Here is a 20,436-nt window from a genome sequence, read left to right as displayed (position 1 = left end):
AGCAGCTCCTGCGAGGACCTGATGCTTACTTAAAATTAAAAAGTTTGAGAAAGAAAGAGCAAAGTTTCCGGAAACAGAGGCGGAACCAGGATATTTGAGGGCCGGGGGGCACCAGCTGTATTTGGTGGGGGCACCAGCACACAGACACTGGAATTATGTTTATAGTGGAGTGGAAGGTCACTCTAGAGGGCTCTGTGTCTTGTTTTATGCATGTTTTGCATCCAAAAGGGCACTTTTGCGGCAGCTTTTTGAACATGCGGGCACCACGAGGGGCAAATTGAGTCCACCGATAACGATAAAGTTGCAGCTTGTATGATAAAGACTGAAATATTTCTCAGTAAATCCCAAGGGATCTAGTGATGAAGCTCTCTGAAAACTTTATTTTATAAAAACCCCAAATCTGGTGGTTCAATCGGGCATCGTAAAAAAAAAAAAAAAAGACAAAAAACAAAACATTTTGAAGTAATTCTGTCCCGGTGGAGAGACTGATTATGGTTGTTTACTGAAAAGATAATCAGACCTGGGTCTGAAACTATTTGCTAATAATTCTCGGTGTCTGTTTCAACCTGCTCGCGGTGCCAGATGGGGAGGGATTACTGCACCGCGGGAAGTCACAGAGGGTCAGGTTACTTTCTCTACTTTTCTGATTCATGAAACTTTCTGGTTTCTCATTCTACATTTCACACTGTGTAAAAATGGTAATCCTTCTAATAGAAGGCATAAAGTATAGAAACAAAGGCTGGATATGATTTTAAAATAAATAAAGAGATGTTATCTTACCAAAAGTGGGGTTTATCAGCAGTGTGAAGTGGTGATAGTGATGGTGTTGAAGACAAACAGTCACCACAGGTGCAGTTCCAATTTTTTATCCTAATTTTTTTTTTTTTTATTTCGAAAAGAAAAAAACAAAACAAACCCACAGCAACAGTTTGACATCTGGTCACGTTCTGTTCTCTGAACAGTTGTCCACAGTCTTTCACTTTCTTTTTTCATTTGTTCTCTCCTTTTCACTTTTTCTTGGCACGTCTCGATTGTGAATGGGGTGGCGGCGTAGCTGCTCATCTTCTTTTCCACAGCTTTTTAAGACTTGTTGATTAGTAACTAGGAGCTGTGTTTTCATTGTCGCAGCTTTCTTGCTTTCTTGTTGAACCGTGGCGCGCTTCCACCGCCGCGCACTCTCTCTTTCTCTCTCTCTCTCTCTCTCTCTCTCTCCCTCCGTCTTCGCTTGAACTTCATCTCAATCTCGAAACACACGTCCTGTCTATGCAGGGAGTGAGTTTACAGTCCAGTGTTTGAGACCTCTGATGACTGACTGGAAACTTCTCCGTCCGCGTAAAAGGAGCTTTTTTTAAACGCGAAAAATCTGAATTGGAACGGACGAGGACATTAATTAAGTCCTGTGATTTAAAGCGGGGGGGGGGAGAAGACTCAAGCGTTATCGAGACCCACATCATTAATTCAAAATTGTTGTTTGTCAATGAGGGAATTTGTCTCCTGGCCAATGTAATTAAGAGTGATGAATTAGCATATTACTGCCCCCACACACAGACACTCACATTGTTACCCTGCCCCGCGGCCCCCCCGGCACCCACACAAGTTGCACTCCTCTGTCACCGATGAGACAGAGGACGGAGAGAGAGAGGGAGAGAAAGAGAGAGAGAGGCTGAGCCACCAGCATGTGGGATCCTGTAAGACCTAGGAATGTGAAGTGTGGGAGGAACATTTGCCACGAATGCTTCGCGCCACCGATGCAAAGAGGTAGCGGAGGTAGGGACGACGCAGGGACGAGGAGAAGGGAGGAGGGAGGAGAGTTTGACGGAAGGAAACGGGCAGGTAGAGAAAGGAAAGGAAAAAGAAAGACAAAAAGATCCCCCCCCTGATTTCTCTCTTGTTTCGAGTTGCTTTGGCAGGGAGCGCGGCAGGGACAGCAGGACCAGAGTTTTTAAATGTAGCTCGGCTGTTGGCAGAGCTGCGTGTGAGTGCACTCCGTGGGAGCACCAAATTTTGTCGCCCAGCGCAACATGGCGATTCAGACAAAAAAAAAAACAAAAACAAAAAAACACAGCAGAGCCCATCAGAACCCATTTACCCTTCTAGTGCGTATATACACCCCACAAGCCTGCGGTCGGATGTTCTGTACCCGCTCCTTACGCTTAATTCTCACAAGCCTATATGCTGTTGTTACCGCAAGGAACGCAGTTTTTAGAATAGTGTCTCGGAGGGGGGGAACGATGCCTCACTTTCTCTGGTTCCTAGGCCGCGCTAAAACGGACAGAACACCGCAACATATTAGGTGACCGTTGCAATATTTGTTTAATACGCATATGATCAGCAACACATGTCCATCGTCTCACACTTGATATCCTTTGTGGTGTGACAAAGAGCAAGGGGGGGAGAAAAAGAGGGAAGAGTTTGTTCTCCCATGTGGTTTTGGCCCGTTCTGGGGGGCTTGGAGCAACGCCAGTCGATCCCCCGGTCCAGCCTTTGATATGGATGGGGTTCATTATGTAACTGAAGCTATTGTCAAAGAAGAAAACAATATGGGGGATTTGAAGTGTAAGTGTGTGTGTGTGTGTGTGTGTGTGTGTGTGTGTGTGTGTGTGTTTGTGGGCCGTGGAGGACCTAAAAATCAAGTGGCCAAAGGGGCATTAACACAACGCTCCGTCACCTCGTCACAGTCAGGACACTGTGAAGCTCCCGTGCTGCCCACTCTGGTGTCGAAACAAGCCGCACGCTGTACGAACAACAATGATCTCCTCACAGGTTTCTCACTTTGCAGCTGTAGTGAAATGTGTTACAGCATTCAGCATCAAATCTTTCAAGAATTCATTCACTTTTTTTTTTACACTGATTGACAGTGTGGCTATGATCTGGATCCAACTCGTACTCAGACATTTTACTGAATAAGTTCATTTTGCAGTGTGGAGTAGGCTGAGCTGCACTAAAGAACTCATTTAACTCACTATACAGCCGATGCAGCTGGATCCAGCTTGCCGGGCTTCAAGCTATACACTTGTGATCGGTCCAAATCTGATCGGACCAATCAGCATTCACACAATCAAATCCACACAGCAGCTACGGCTGTGGTTTGGACGTGAAGACGGCGAGAAGCAACTGTTTGCCTGTGAACAGTGGTGGCCACTGAAGACTTCAGCGTGGAGTTTTGTCAGAACAGGACAACATTTCTTCATTTAAAGAAGAGTGAATGTAAAAGTTTGATTTAACAACTTGCTTGGCCAGTGCAGCTTCCTTGATCTTATTGGTTGAAGTTAGCCTGTGATCGATGGTTACAGACAGATGGTTTGTCCAATCACCTTCTCTGACATTTTTCTGACACTCCTGCATTAAACTTGTTTTGTAAATAAAGTTGTTTCGCCTGGAACACAATTAATCCTCTGCATCATTTCAACGTATTGTGGTCCATTTCTTTACAACCAGCATAAAACAATCACTGCTAGTTTCCTGATGTCTCAGTAGCTTACTAGCTAGCCTGCTAAAGTTCCATTGTTATTGCTCATTTGTGCATGAGAGTCCCTCATATTGATGTATTTCAATGTGACAAATGGCAATGTGATGAACCAGGACTGCCACAGTAAGCTGAGGAATCAGCTGAAGGTGTGCTATTGGACTCTGGTCCTATCTGTTTACATGAACGCCATTGATGATAATGATGATGAATAAAGCCCTCAAAGGATTGACACCGCTACAACAAATGGGTAGCATCAATCATGAACCTGATCACCTCTTCCGCGCTGTTGCCTCTTACGCAACAATTGAAGACTCGGCGTGAAACCCAAGAACTTGATCAGCTGCAATCAGTCGACAGTACCGCAGCAAACACAAATAAGAGGGTAAAGCGACCATGACACTGGCTGTCACCCTTGTTCTCCCTCCTGCTCCTACAGCTAGGGAAAACGTTCCCAGGGCTGTGGCCTCACAGCGAGGCTGGGAAGCTGGGAGCACAGAGCACGGGGTAGAGAATGGAAGCCATAGCCTTTTAGTGGTCTGCTGAGTTCATTACGGCTGAGCTATGGTGAGAGCAACAAACCTCAGCTCGGTTTGCGGAGGTCACCCGCTGCACAATGCTCTGGCGCCTCTAACCCGACGCTGGGTCCCTGACCGTCGCTTGCTCTCACAGGCAAGGAGGGAGAGGGGGACGCACGGGTCCTTCACTGTGGCTTCAGGGTGTTGGAACAGTGCTCGGTGAGTGTCATCACCGAATGCTGCTCGATGCAAATGGGCACAGCGGGTTATATTTGGATGAGCAGAGGCCGATGGTGATTTGAATGAATGAAAATGAGAGCAGGGTGTTTGCTTTTTGAGGGGAAGATAGAGGGTAAAAGATACACAGACTTTACGGTCGCGCTCGCTCGTTGCCATACTTGGCGTTCTGCGATGCGAGTGACGCACTTTGGAGTGGATGACTCAGCGTAGGTAGGTAAATGGTCAAAGGTGGAGTTTGTGTGTGGGAGGGTCAACCTTGACCACAGATGGCTAGTAATGCACGAGTGGAGCGAGACTGGAGTCTGTGGTTTCCACTCCTCCTTTCTTTACTCCGTCTTGCTAAAGGTAATGTTTCTCTTGGTCGCGCTCCAATTTCTTCTGCCGCGTCAAGAATCAACATGACAACAGTCAGTGCTCAGCGACAATTATATTCGTGATATTTCACCGAGGAACAACAACGATGTTTGACAGCACTGTGTTGACTTTTCAGGAGGGCCAGGAACAAGCATTATGCTAGCACTCAGTAAGGACACCCAAAGCCAGAACCCCCAAAAAATAAATGTCCTGGTGTGGGTTCAAAATCAACATAAACCGGAGATCAAATGTCTGCCTGTTTAAATAGTCATTAAGCAGCTTACTGGTTGTGTATTGACTTAAAAAGCTCAACAAAAAGATTCAATAAAACAATTTCAAATCTCACGTCTGATGTATTACATGTTGGATGCTTGAATTCCCTGGTGACCGCAGATAAAAGCTTCCCTTACAAGAAGTCTCTCCTCAGTTCTCCAGCCAAGAGTCAAGAAAGGACCTGTGTTTATTCCCCCAACGCTCCGTTGTCCAAGTCATCCTCCAACCCACTTCCAGTCACATGTTGCAACCCAGAAAACATCACTCGTCAGTAAAGGACATCTTAAAAAGTCACCATTTGTCTGAGTGACAGGGCCATGATGTCACGTGGTTATGAAGTAATGGCAGTGTCATATTTTCTATGTCTGAGACAGGACGGCGAGAGAAGACCGGGCCGCAGTGAGGGTGACGTAGCGATCTCTTGCTTGTGCCAGCAAGACAGACTATTCACTGTAGCAGCTAATGAGCTTGAACTTTGACCCCGTGTCTAGGCAGGGGACCTGGTGCTAGACTGCCCCTGGTACTGCTTGACTGCTTTTATGGTTTCATGAAGGAGGTGTGGGCTGCGGCGGAAATAGTAAAGCTTTCCATCGAACGAGAATATGTTTCAGAGGAAGTGGATTTGATCCTGTTATTAAAGACACATAGCCTCAAATCATCTGGCAACTGGGGAGTCCAGTCTCTTCTTCATTGTTTTTATAATCTAATTTAAAAGAGAATCGTGCATTAGACTTTTGTCATTTGGGCATTTAGTGTTTTGTTTTGATTTTAGATCTGGTAGCTGAAAAAAGCAAAGATAATCGCTAAGAAATGCACAATTACGTATGTGATCTTAATAAACCAACAAAAGAGTAAAAGTTTAACAACTGAGTGAGTTGAGCATGAATTGCCATACAATTTGTTTGTAATGCTATTATAGATGATAAGAAACTCAAAAGGCTTTTATTAATGGAAAACCCAAAAAAATGATGATGACTCGTCCTGCACGTGTGGGCGTGGACTAATAAAGCTGCCAGTTCCACATCTAACAGGGACGGCTTATGCTACCAAACATGCAAAGCCTGGACGAACGCTTGAAGAAAAGAATAGAGTCGTGCAAGTGTGGTGACATAGCGAGGAGTGAGGCGATGGCTAACGTACAGTAGCTGCCTTTGGTTAGCTGGCGATCCTGTTTTGCTGACTCAGTCCCTGTTGTCAAACTGGCGCCACCATCTTCTATGATGCAGCGTCGCTCTGACGTGGCCTAGCTGTGTCCCCCCACACAGAGTCAGCGACCACTAGCTCCATGGTCGGGGGCATAACACACATTTAGCACTACGGGCTAAACACCAATCAATGGGAACTATTAGTTAAGTCTTTTAAACTGTAAACAAGTGTCTTATTTGTGCTCTTGAATGTCTTAGTCTAACAATAAATACGTTATATTTACCAATCAAGTCATGGTTATTACAACCACCTCAACATAAAGCCTCATCCAAAATGTCTGCAAAGGAAATAAACAAACACACAGCTGACCGTGTTGAAGTGAGGTCGGAGGCTGTGCAGGGATTATATGATAGAAGGTGAGAAGTGATCTGTAGTTTGGGAGGATGGCTTTCTTTCTTTTTCTTTTTTCTTTTTTTTTAACCAAAACAGACCTTTCACTGCTTCGCGGTGTGATATCCCTGAGAAGTGGTGCTCTCGCTGCTGCAGGGGAGGGAGACGGGGGACAGATGGGCCGGCTAACTGGTGAAGGTTACTGGAGGTCAGAAATCCACAACGCAACGGATGAAATCAGCAGATCGGGCAAATAACTGAAAGGCATTTTTGGATACATACAGGCGGGCAACTACACAATTATATGAATGAATGAATGAATGAATGAATGAACGAACGAATGAACAAACATTTCTTTTGTTATGGTCTCATCTAATGCATGCCTTCTATAATTAACATGTAGCACTGGTCAAATCTGAATAAAAATACTAATTAATAAAATATATCTTGCCGTCTCTTTATCTGGCTTTTTGAAGGAAAAAAAAACAAAGTTGGCAAATTAACATTGACATTAAAATTAAACAGCGATTCCAAGTTTCGCTTAGCTGCAATGCCAGAATATCTCACTGTTTTGTCAGGTTTCATGGAACACTAACTCCCATAAATAATCCTCGTGATTTGCACGGCACAAAAGAAAATGGAACTGACTTTCCAATCCAATCTTTCAGCTCTGCAATGTTAAACAGTGACATCTCATCCACAATACTCTAAATAGTGCTGCAGTCTCAAGGAAGGTGTGGTGAGAGTGATGGTAGTTAAACTAGAATCAAAAGAAGCTTCTTCCTGCAGTGCGATTAAAGCTGTCTTATTTGTTTTGTTCAGTATTCTGCATGTAGACTCATCAGATAAATTGACAAACTCAACAGCAATGTCTCTTTCTGGAAATCATTACCTGTTTACTAAAGATGATCCACAGACCTTCTTATGAGCAGTTTCCTGTAGGGACTGCTTTCTTTCTGTCACCTCACAGTAAGAAGCGTGCGCCTCATCGTTGGCGAGAATTGTTATGTTTATTCTTCTTTTATAACCTTCTCACCTTTATTAGATGTACCAATCAAGCTAATGTGGCTCAGCTGAGCTATCTAGTGTAACAGCCCAGCTGAGGAGGACTCCATTAATGTTTACTTCCCACGCGATCACCAGCATGAGCCTCTCGTCCATGAGTAGACTGACGCTGCTGTAGTTGGTGAAACTGCTCACAACAAGTTTGTATTTCCAGGAAGAGACATTAATGTTGATGGCTGATATCTCCAAAACTCACCACCCACACCAAAACAAACCAGATGGACAAACATCACTACACGTGAGAGGGAAAAAACATGTGTATTTTGGGGTCACCTTTTAAGATAAAACAATTATAAATATGTTGTGATTCACTGTATTGTCATGTATCCAAATAACCTTGTTATAACTGATTCTGAGACCTGCATACTTCATTCCACTACCTCTGCGTAGCTGACTCCATTTATGCTGCCACTTGTGGTTACTCAGGAATTTCATGTTTCTTATTTCTCATTTTCCCATCACTCTTGACACTTACCTCTCATTCTCAGCTTTGCTTTCCTTACTCGGGGTGCATGTAGAGCGTGTGTGTGTGTGTGTGTGTGTGTGTGTGTGTGTGTGTGTGTACATGCCTGCCCGCGCACATGTAAAAGAAGCTGCTCTCCCAGGATGGGACTAATCCCGGGCTGGCAGGAGGGGGGGGAGCCAGCACATGTGCAAATCTTTCAACTGCGGTTCGTGATGTTTAGTCTTGCTTCGTCAGCACTTCTTGAACCCGGTCCAGAAAAGCTTTCAATCGGCCATAATTCTAACCTCCCTCTGCATCCTGAGGCCCGATCGCCCTCTCTGCCCAGAGGAGTTCCCCAACACACAATAAAAAAAAAAAATCAAAAAGAATAACAACTTGAATATGACCAAAAATCATCATCAAAACGTGATGTTGATTTTCTTAAAAAAGTAAAGAGGGAGTGTGTTAGCTCTCTGAGGTTTTCACCCTGTGGGGACTTTCCGGTATCATTCATGATCTTCCATCACATGGCAGGTTGGCACCGCCGGGGCAAAGGTATCGCTTGCTTTTCATACCAATTTTCTTTCCCTCCTCCTGCTCTCTTGTCCCCGGTTTCCCTCTCAGATGTCTCCAGGGCACCTGATTTGACAAGCAAAACAAGCCACATTCTGGCAGGAAGGTGGAGGGGGTTTCCCTGAAATGTTTGGGGCTGTCAAAATACAGCCCACAGTTATGTTAAAACATCAAACAGCATCTGAGAGGATGAGAAGGTGCATGCGTATCACATGCCTGTTTGGTAAAATATCTAAATTATTACATTTAGCCGAGCGGTACAAATCTAATGTCAGTCAAACTCTGTTGGCGCTGGAGGTTTCTCCAAACCTCCAAGGGTGAGAGGAGGTCGTCTGGCTCACGCCGTTCCTTTCTGGCCACACCTGAAGCTGCTCAACGTCCTCCTGGATCCATGCTTTTCAACCATGACCTGCATATTTCTCAATTTTTGTCATTAAAAGGGGCACTATGTAGTTTTGGAGAGGAAATTCAAATGCAGAATTGAATATGAATGAGTTACCAAGAAGGATCTTTCTCTTTTATTACAAAACCTGTAAAGTGCGCCTTTAATATTTCAGTATGTTGCGATGTTTTGCTGATATATTCTGTCTCCATGACATCTAGACATTAGAAATCTGTTCCCTGTTGCACTGCCTTTGTTACTTGACATTATTGATACATGTAGAAAAAGACACACATCTCTGCCCTCACTTTCACTGTGGGCTCTGCACCTTCAGCTACAATAACACTGAGTGGCCAAACACAAGGACAACTGCTCCGCGCAGTAATAACTTTGCATCTGTCGACCAACAGATGCAAAGCTGTCCGGTCACCCGGGTCCTCGGCTCATAACAACAGCTGAGGCTCAACCCCTTTTCCTCGTAACGACCCGCGTGTCATGAGTGGCAACACAAACTCTGATACCACCCTCCAAAGCTCCCCTCAAACCGTCATGTTGCATTTCATGTCAACTACAATCATAAATTTTTTAAAGATTTCCCCTTAATTTTATGTGCAAAAATTGATTTAACAATGATTGAAAACATGCTCCAACCGGACGTCCTGAGGGCTCCTCGTGCGTCACCCCAATTCTCAGATATCTCATCATCCCAGCCCACTCAACACATTCATAGGAGGAAGTAGGAGCAGCTAAACACACAACACCCAGTGTATCTCTTACACCTCGTGACCGCACCTCCAGCGCACTCAACTTCCTCTCCCTGCAGCCAAACCGAAGAAATGTTCAGCTTAGAACCAGTAAAAGCGAGGATAGGAGTGTCATCTTCACTTTCTCCCGGAAAATATAAGACACACAGGTGGTTTGCGCTGATCTGGAAAAGGACTTCCCACCCCACCCCCCAACCCAGCTCCGGAGAAGAGGCCACCTGTTCTTCCCCCGGTCACCACAGAAACCGGTCAAATCTGAGCAACACGACCCTCTGAAAGATTTAACACAAAGCCATAAATCACCTCTGCTGTAAATCTGCGGCTTAGCACTGACAAAGAAATAAATGTACCTATGAGAGCGTGCTTTAAAATGAAGATGATGAATGCACTTCCACCAAGAGCTGCTGTGTCATTCACACGAGCCGGCGTGGAAACACATCGCGGGGCTCACCACAAGATGGCACCGCAGCCCTTCAGATCAATTCATTGTGGGCTCTGTTGCTCCATCCAGTGTCCAGAAGAACACATGGCATACAACTGCTCTTTATTTCCTTCCACACACCCACCTCACTTTCATTCATTCATTTGACAATAAAGAAGTGGTTTAATGCATTTTAGAGGCGACCAACTACTATTAAGACTGCACGCCTCTGTAACTTTAAGTAATCATTTGTAATTTTGTGTGGAATAGGTTCAACATCGATTCAAGACTAACTGACACTCTGTGAATTACAGTGCTGAGTGTTGTAAGTACCTCGAGTAGTGAACCTAAACAAGGAATGGTGAACTTACCTGTTGAGCTTCAGAGGTCGACCCAAATGCAGCCAACAGCAGGCCGGTGGCGTGACGGATGATTTCAGGATCCCGGCACGCAAAGGAACATCAGGGGAAACACACGACAAATGACTCAACGTAGAATTAACTAAAGACTGGACTTCAATACAAACTAAACTAACAAGCAGATAGGTGCAGGTAGAGTGAGACAGAAACACAGGTGATGGTTATGAGTGAACAGACACTAGGAACAGGGCTGGGCTCATTAGACTGATGCAAGACAGGTGTGTGGAGGGAAAACCAGGCTGGTCAGGGACACGAAGCAAAATACACACCACAAATACCACAGAACACTGAAATGTCCAGACCGTGGCAGAGTGAGGGCAACACTGTCTTTATTATTATGCAAATTCCTGAATTCTGTATCTTCTTGAGAGCAGACGCAACATAGTAAGTGATTCGTTTTCACTGCATGATTTGTAAAAAAAACCAATCCCACTGGGTTCACGCCATGGCCGAGAATGACAAATCAAGTTTGCCTCAAGATAAGAATAGACGTGATTCTGTCGGTGCATGGAAGACATCCCAAACATTATGCACAATATAGCTCTTTTATTATCCATTCGCCCAAAAAGAAGTGGTATCTGTTAAAATAAATGAGTTTTAAAGGGCCTGTCTTGTTTGTGTGGTGCCATTTACCTTTGCAGTACATGGAACGTTTTATGCAAGAAGTTAATTCAACTTAAATTTTGTGCCGTACAAACAGACAGCACCGCAAAAAAAACTGAGTGGTTCGGCTGATGTGAGCCAAATGATGATTATTTTGGCCATTCAAATAAATTATTTCTACACTGGAATGGCACTTAAGAATATTTCTACCAGAGGATCAATATGATATGAATGTTGTGTTTTGAAGTACTTAGCCAGGTCCCACAGCCTTAGAGAGCACGTTCCAGCTTCAACGTGAAAGGTGTCGAATGGCTGGCGGACAGAGTTAGCGACTCGCAGCAGCAGGCGGTGGTGGAGACCAAAAACAGAGCTAAAAGAGAGCGAATGTTGGACTTACATTCGTCACATGGCCAGACACAGGACTCCAAATGAATGCCAATGTTGCTCCTACAGGTCATTACAAATATTGTCATGAATGCCATTATACTTAGCAGGCAATGATCATGAAATACAGCTAAGGACTATGACAAAACTATGGACAGAAGACTGCAGTTGTGCCACGTGTCATGTTTAATCATGATGGTTTTAAAAGATGCTCTGAAGCACATGAGTCTCGTTTTCTGACAGGCTTGTTGCCTCCACTCTTCTCTCCTCTTGTCCTCTCCTCCCCTCTTCCTCTTGAATTTCATGTTTGACACGAGGAAATGAGTCGTGGACGGACATACTGAGAAATGAGAGGACTTCTCCTTCACGTCTTTCCTTGACATCGTGATGACATTTTCACATCAAGAGCAAGGAAATGTGTGTCAGTAAAGCATCAGGACCCAACTTTGTTGACTATAGACAAAAAAATCTAATTATGCCTGTCCTAAACTTCAATATAGTCTGTTAAAACAAGTCAGTTTGTGGCGAGAACAAAAACAACCTCCTGGCTGACAGTTTGCCAAACAAGCTACTTTTTTTTTGTAAATCTGGCAGCGAGCTAACTAACATATAAAAATCTGCTCGAGCATATTTACCACACTGCTGTTTTCATATCACTTCTATAATCCTTTTCACCCGCACGTCACCCACTACTGTGGCTAAATTAGGACAATTGGAAATGGCAAATTGGCAAGCTGAATGAACCGCTCTCGTGTCTATTCAACAGTCCTTTTTTTCAGCCCTGGCGTTAGGCTGTTAGGCCGGCGTTGACACATAGAGAAGGCTCCGTTCCCGCTGAGTAAAGCAGGGTTATGAGTGGAAATCTACCTCCATAAACACACAATGCCGCTGGCTGGTAGCTCATTCATCCCACTTCCTCTGACACTGCGACTGTACGCTGCCTCTGGATGTGGACGAGTCGGTTAATTTGACACGAGGTGGACTGTGTAGAGGGGGAGGTGGCATTTCGACGATTATGAGTGTGTGGAATGTAGCGGATAGAGTTTTAAACAAGTAAGGGGATTGTTACTTTTACAACATTGGATAAAACTCTTGAAATCTGCACAAAAATCTACCCATGCACCAGATACAATATGGGAAAATGTGCTCCCGAGCACCAGTTCCTTGCCCTTACAGTGGAAAAACATGGTGAACTGCCCTCTCCCTCACTAGAAATACACTATATCACGATATCCTGCCTCCTCACATACATGCAGTACCCTTTTTAAAAAAAAAAAATGTTTGTGTGCCCTTGCCTCCACCATTGCTCCACAGCGTTGATGAATATTTAACCAAGGCAGAACTGTCCATTCATATTAGAGCGACCTCTGTTTTGCTTTGTAATATGCATATACATCAACGTAATCATCATTTCATCTGATATATTTACCCCTGCAGTCAGCAGTAAGCCCTGAAGCGTGCTTAAATATTGATGCGTGCCAAATATAGACACGGATCCAAATAAAACAATTAGGCGCATCCATTACCCCCGTGCAGTAAACAGAAATTTCATTTCCGATTTCAAGGGCATGTTTTATTAATGCCATTTCAGACGAATAAATAAATGAACGGAGGCCCGATCGGTTCGCCGCAGAGAGCAGCTCATGTGCTGAGTCACAAGTGCGTCTCGTTAATGCTGCTGCTCCACAATAACGGGCCGGCGATGCGGAGCAGATGGTTGTTATTAGGAGGCTGGGAGAGAGGACGACTGTGGAGCATCGCAAGGAGACAACCGCAACGAGAGAGGAATCGAGAATGAAAGTTCACGTATCATCCACGAGTATTTGATTTGTATCTTTCTTTTCTACATCAAACCAGGTCCAGAAGTATTCAGACAATATTCCACATTTTGGGGGGCGGACGAGAGGATTACCAGTGTGCAGAAGGATGCAGCCAATAAGCACACAAAACTAAGATATATATGTATATATAAGTCAGTGGCATAAAATTCATCTCTAACCTGGACTCCACTGCCCACAAATGCAAATGTGACGCAGGTATTATGAATATCAGCATGTGCCCGGTGTTTTCTCAGTGTCGGTGTCAGAGAGCGGGGAAGAGCTCGGCGGTGAAGAAGAGGCAGGCGGACGAAGAGGAAGAGAGAGAAAAAAAACCACAGGGAGCAGAGCAGGTTTCATTCGGCACTTAGGCCTTTATAAGCTCAAACAGCTTCCATCTGAGTCCCTGTTGTCATGGAGACGAGCACACCATGCAACAAATGTGAGCGCCTCGCCAGCAATCTGGATCCAAAGTCAGCATTTGCAACGAGGAACAAGTTGCCAGCGTTGTTTAGTGCTCGGCTACACGTATGTATATAGAGTATATCCGTGTGTATATATAACCTTCAAAAGGCTCTTTAACGGCAGCAGTCTCTCCGCGCTGAATGGCAGATCCCACGTGTGTTCATGCACAGGGTAAGAGTCACAACAGTGTCAAGCGTGGGCCACTGCTGATGCAGGAGCAGCTGGAAGAAACGTCTGTGTGAAGAGGGGGAAAATTAGACGCAACATGTCAGGTTTTGGACATTTTGTACCTGTTCCTACACGAAGATTAAACTGAGAGCCAGTCTGCTCAGTTCTGGTCCACGGTACCTTCCGGAGCACAAAGAGCACAATATTTCGGACTCGTGTTGGGACGAGAACCTGCGAGGATGACTGAGGGCAGGGAAGATGAATGAGTTTTTGGCAGGTTTCAGGACGCAGCAGTGTGTTTCAGCAGTTCAGACGTCACGATAAAATGTTGGATGTTAACGCTGCAAACTGCTGATTTGCTCACAGTCGTACGTATGTGTTGCAGGCCTATGTTCCATAAAGACATTTCTACAGTACGTGCCAATCAGGCATTTTATGACCTGACTATAATCCTAATCGGGTGATTTTTTTGCATAAGCACAGTGGCGTCACAACGTAAAACATATAATTTAACCTAAAGAGACACAAAGTCGCAATAATAAATGTAAAGTTTCAACACATCACATGGTTTGGAGAAACCTATAAAACCTATACATTTTTCTAAGTTGTGGATGACAGATCAGCAAATGCAGGCTGTGAAAGCTCGCGACCTTCGTGCTAATGAAACGGCGTCACTGTCGCCCCCTGAGGGCAACTCTGTGGGAGCTGCGTTCAAGGCCGCAACCTCCACTGTAATTAGTGTGATGTGGCACGTGCGGAAAATGAAAGGAATTTCTCTAGATCTTGACAGGATCTTCCAATCCATAAAGAAATGAACTACTGTGTTGTTGTTCAGTGTTGTTGAGGACCGTCTTGAGATCATTTCTGAGTCTGATGATTCTGATTCTGAACCAAACGAGGAAAACTGCTGTTCATATTCCACCGAGCAAGACATTCATGTCTAAAAAACTGAGAGGTCAAGAACACCACTGCACTAAATATTGATTTAGAAGTGGAGTTAATGAGATATAAACAATGTTTCTTGGGATTTTCTGGTTTCTGACACTTTTGGATAATTAAACTTGTGTTACAAGGGGTTAATAAAACACCCCTCTGTGTGTCCGCCCTCTCGTGAGTCAGTCCTCCTTCGGGGACACTGAAGATGCCCAATTTGCCTTTCTCTGCTTTTCAGTCGCAGAGATCTTGAGCAAAGCTGAACAAGAGTAACCTTTACCTTAATGTCAAGAGAATCCCAGATGCTCAAAAACTGCTAATCAGCATGTGAGAGCCACCACCTCCTGTGGCGTGGGAACATGCACACGCGAAGGCACTTGAGGCTGAGGGGGGGGCCACGCGTCCCTGCCGTCGTAAGCCCCGAGACAGGGGAGGTGCCGGGGTCGTGTGTGGATGCATGTGCCGCAGAGAATCAAAGATGTCCCCCAGGTCTTCTTACAGGTAAGGCACAATATAAGCGGTTCCAGTGTATCCGAGAAGATGAGACTGTAAAACATATGAGCGCGGACGCAGCAACAAAACTCTCACCAAATTTGAATCTTACCGAGTGCATTTGTGTAATTTCTCGTAAGAAATATCACTTTACGCTCGATATAAGACACCATCAGTTCAAAAGTGACTTCTTAATGAGATGTTTGGACCCTGTATTACAAGCAAGAAACACCTTGTATTTGTTGTTTGGTTGCTTATTTTTAATGTGGCGGGGGGTTTTTTTGCAATGTAAAAAGCAGAAACGCACCATTTTTAATGGTTGGGAACCAGGATTTAGATGTCGTTGTGATTTATATCGTGTTTTTTTTTTGTTTTTTTGTACTTCCAGATGTGTACATGTCATGTCCCCCACCTTCATGAATATCAAGGTGCCAGATAAAGCAAATTCCTGTTCCTTTTATGTAATACTTTGTTGCAGTATTTCACCATTATCCTTTTTTGAGTTAGTTACATTGCACCTTTTTTTTTTTTTTATTGTTTTTACACTTTTCACACACTTAAATTGATAAATTAAAAAAAAAAAAAGACAGCTACTACAAACACACATCACAAGAGAGTGAAGAAGATATCTCTGGGGATGGAAGATGCCGAGCTGAGGCGATGCAGGAGCTCGTTCAGAAGAAAAACTCCTCCAGCCACGTGCTTCGAAGCACTTAGAGGGGCTCCTTCACACCATCAGTCACCTGACTGCACTTCAGCACCCAGCACCTTCTACTCCAGTCCAGACACCACGGATAATTGCACAAATGCAGCAGTCTGTATGGGTGTATATACTCTGTATGGAACTGTCTTCACATTAACATGAAAGCACACGGATCCATCTACAGTACATAGTATTTCAATCTATTGTATCTTATTCATTCGAGTGTATTTTTATTTTATTCTGTTTTGTTTTCTTTGAGTCAATTCTTTCCCCGTGCTGCTACTTTTTGTGTTGTTTGCACACTGTTCTCCTGTGTTAAAGTGTCAAATTGAGGTTCTCCAGTTGGGGATCGTTAAAGGTACACCTGAGCTTGTCTTATTTTATTGTTTGAACCTGTGAGCATCAACTGATTACTCAAGGGACCTTAAGGTGCACTATGTAGTTCTGGGGAATGAATGTTGATTTTATTTTGAAAAGTAAATATGTAAATAAACTAAATAGACACATTTTCTTCATTTTCGTGAATGAATAGAATAGACAACTAATCCTAAAGGAAAACACAGTGTTATAGTTACACTTTGTCTATATGTGGCGGACCCTGCCATCTTTCTAGCTTCAAACAGCTTTCTGGGGACCTTATTTTCCCTCTGAGGACAGCTTGTGTATTCAGTTATGGAACAAAGTACATATTTTTACCTCATTAGTGTTGTAAATATTAAGGCACTGAGTTTGAATTTCTTTCCAAAAAACTACATAGTGCTCCTTTTTATCTGGAAATGTATTTATTTATTTACCATTTATTTGACCCAGAAAAAGAGACATAGTGGTTCTGTGGTTGTCACAGAAAAATACCAAGACACAGTGTTTTGCAAAAATGTAAAAAGTCTGATTTTCCAATGAAGAGTGGAACACGTAGCCGACTCACGTGAGCCCACTCATTAAAGACCTTTCACATTTTTACAAAGCAGCGTGCCTTGGTATATTTTGGTACGAGTCTCATATGATACGCTCCTTGAATCCAAACAGCGCTTCTTAATGAAACGTGAATGCCCGAAGCAGTCAGCCGGTCTACTGGCATTTACTCCCTTTATTAACTTGCTGCACAATCATCATCACCACGGACCAACTGAAAAAGGATTTTAACGTGAAGTCACGAACAGTTTAAAGATCACCATCCTGCGACAGAAGGTGATCTGAACTCAATTCGAAATATAACATACGGTAAAAGTATTTCACTTCTATTGGCAGTTCTAAATATTATACTGCAAACATATGTGTTGATGTGGATTTTATATTTTTGTATTGATTTAATTTTCACTTTTATTATAAGCTGATTGATTATCATTTCATTACGTGCATCAGGTAATGTTCTCTTCAACCCTGCAGCCAGCACTCAAGGGGCCACTAGATGGCATATAAATACAATCCTGCTGAGCAATTACATTTAGATTTTTTTCTTTTTGTCTCATCTGAAGGAGGAGCATCAGAAAACAGCTGAATGCCACAAACCACAAATCCTGTGGGGAAAACAGAATGTTTGACAAGGTTTTTTTTTTTTTTATTATTGTTATATAATAATTATCAAAGTTTGGCTTGTCTTGCTGTTTTTTTCTAAAATAAAGTGTCACCATGATATGGCTCTCTAAGTCAAGAGAATTTCAGAGGGACTTTGTCACACAACGTTATCCCTGACGTAAAACATTAATTGTGCACAGTTTCTGCGCCTGTGATTCAGTGTGATTCACCTGTGGTGGTAAGAGCCAGAAAAGTGTTCGTGAAGGTGAACAGACGTTGTCCCTTACGCACTACCTTGGAAAAATAAAAGGTGAAAAGAGAGAAAGCACGAAGTGAGCGTTAGATTTTGTCCCTAATATAACATTGTGCCATTTCTACAACTCAGCAAAAATCCCTGATGCATCCTTGCCCTTTTGTGTTTAATTTCTGCAGACGGAGCGCCCTTGTTACACAGAAATGAGTCAGTCTTTATGTATTTCGTTTTCTTCTTCTTCTTTTCCAAGTAACAGGAAAACGTTAGGAGTTCAGCAGCTTTATCTGCCTGGGTTGAGCCTGGAGCGGGGTGAGTCATCGTGATTGGCGGACACGTACGGACTGGACAAATGGGTAAATCAGGAGACAGCTGATGTCACTGCTGCTACATTTTCTGAATAAATGAGGTATTCTGAACGGGCGTATGAGGTGTGAGGTGTGAGAGAGGCTTAATTAATAACACGATGGACCGCAGGTGACTATTTTGTTGCATCGAGGTCTGACAGGTGAGTTACAAAGAGCCATCAATCCATAAGTTCACGCACTTACAGATTTAAAGGAGACATATTCTGCTCATATTCGGGTCCATAATTTTATTTTCTGCTACGACTAGAACAGGTTTACATGCTTCAGTGCTCAAAAAACACATCAGTTCTCTCATACTGTCCAGTATAGCAGCAGCATATCCCCCACTCTGTCCCCCTCACTCTATTTTATCTCCTGTCTCTTTAGGAGCCCTGCTCAGTAAGCTCTTATTGGTCAGCTCACACACACCTGAGCCAGCACCACTAACAACAATAGAGCAACTGTGCTAAAATAGTTCCATACCAAACTAACCGTTAGGCATTAAGTATGCAGATGTGTGACTCTGTGACATAGTGTGATGTCACAAAGTCACAGAATTAAAGGCGGGACTTCTGTCGAGGTGTTTTATTGGGCGGGAGGAGCTCCTGTTGTGTCGGACTTTGACTTTTTTTAAACGTTCAAGATCTTTCACATACACACAAGAACTTGTATTACACACTGAAGGAAAGGAAAAGAGGAAAAAGCATAACAGGTATTGCTCAATTGCCTGTCTCTTGTTCTTAACCTTGCAAAGTCAAGTTTTCTTAAAAGCTTTTTTTTTTTTTAATTTTTGCTTTAATGTGAGTTTTTATTCTCTTGTTTTCTTATTGTGAAATCTTTTTTGTTTCATTTTACTTCACCGACTTCTCTGATTTTATTTGATTTCATGTCCTAAAAATATACAGTGCAAAAATTGGTATTATTAGTGCATACATCATATACTTACAGAAACTATTATGTATTGTAAGTGGTCAGAGTGGTGGATTTTGGATTAGAAAATCTGCCAACAGATGAACTAAGGTCATGTCAGCGATTGTGGTGAAAGTTACGAGATTAACACCTTAACTCTTCGAATATCATGAAGCGCTTTGCTGTCTGATTCTGACACTTACCCATAGGAATACTTTGTATGTTGTTCTTATTTTTAGCTTCCCTCAGACACAAGTTTGTTTATTGTCTTGTCAATCTGTGCTAACGTGAGTAGGTGGGTTGCTGTGGGAACGGCAGAAAAACACACACCGAAACCACGACAAAATGAGGTTGTTAATTACATTTACACATGTAGGTCACACGTGGACGGACAATCGACTGAGGGTTTGTATGTGCTGCTTTTGTTTTGTCACCAGCCATATCTCAGGCGGTCAATTTTCTCTCTCTGTCTGTGGAGTTGTTTGTTTGTTTTTTTTTGTTTTCTCTCCAATGAAATTACACTCCTACGAAATAGGTTATAGCATTAGCAGTGACCCAGAGCCTGCAGCAGTAATCCAAAAGCGTGGAGGGAATGAGCGACAACCACTGCAAGACTGTACCATCCAGGTGTATTTTTGTCATAAAGCTCGTCTGATGGTGTTTGGTGCAGCACTGTTGGGCCCAACGATATTTTCAAAAATGTATAAAATGAAGTAATGAGGGACGTCTGTAGGGATGTTCCTTCGTCGTCAAACATCATCCTGTCTTTTGTCTTTTTATTCAGAAGCTAATGGGGATCGGCATATTATTCTGACATAACAAACGGGGCACAGCCGACAGACGTGCACTCAACTGACCTCAAAGAGAAGAAGAAAAAAGCCAGAGTGCAGAGCTCTCTGAAGACGGGGGAAAGTCGAGGGAGAAATTCATTTCCTATTAATGCCTCGGCAGAAACGACCACAATATGAGGTGTTTTGAATTAGCGAGCTCTGCCAGGCACAAACAAGTGCCAGAGGAGGGGGGGGAAGCAGTGCGTGTCTCTGAGGCGGGAAAAGAAATGCTAATGGCTTCAAGTGCGTAATGGAGGGGGAGAGCAAACAATGTGGCTTTATGTCTCGGGCCAGTCAGGGATCCACCTGTGAACACTACACAGAGAATAAAGCCCAGCTGTAGCCTCCAAGTGATTAAGTTTGCAACTGCTCCGCTGGATTCAGCTGGAACGGTAACTGCTACTTTCCAAACGGTTTAATTTATTTCTCTATAATTAAGAAAACAAAGTCGTTGTGAAAGAAACTTATGTAAGACAACTGGCACAGGAGGGAAAGGTCACAAATAAACACCAAAAGGAGGTCAACAAACATTCACCCGGTTCTTTGAGTCCTTCTGGGCACGGA

General features: G+C 43.5%; 2 long non-coding RNA genes across 3 annotated transcripts in view; one reads left to right on the top strand and one right to left on the bottom strand.

Moving 5' to 3' along the window:
- Nucleotides 1–10,635, bottom strand: part of LOC119014473 — a 60,397-nt gene extending 49,762 nt beyond the window's left edge. For both annotated transcript variants that reach the window (XR_005072977.1, XR_005072978.1), the window contains exon 1: nucleotides 10,409–10,635. This is a non-coding gene — a long non-coding RNA (uncharacterized LOC119014473). The remainder of the gene's footprint in view (nucleotides 1–10,408) is intronic.
- A 3,043-nt stretch (nucleotides 10,636–13,678) lies between these two features.
- On the top strand, nucleotides 13,679–16,550 carry LOC119014300. Its single transcript, XR_005072926.1, has 3 exons — nucleotides 13,679–13,788; nucleotides 15,065–15,327; nucleotides 15,707–16,550. It is a non-coding gene; the product is annotated as an uncharacterized LOC119014300 (long non-coding RNA).
- The last annotated feature ends 3,886 nt before the right edge of the window (nucleotides 16,551–20,436 follow it).

Source organism: Acanthopagrus latus, chromosome 23 (assembly GCF_904848185.1).
Source record: "Acanthopagrus latus isolate v.2019 chromosome 23, fAcaLat1.1, whole genome shotgun sequence".
Classification (NCBI taxonomy): Eukaryota; Metazoa; Chordata; class Actinopteri; order Spariformes; family Sparidae; genus Acanthopagrus; species Acanthopagrus latus.
This window is presented reverse-complemented; position numbering and strand designations above follow the sequence as displayed.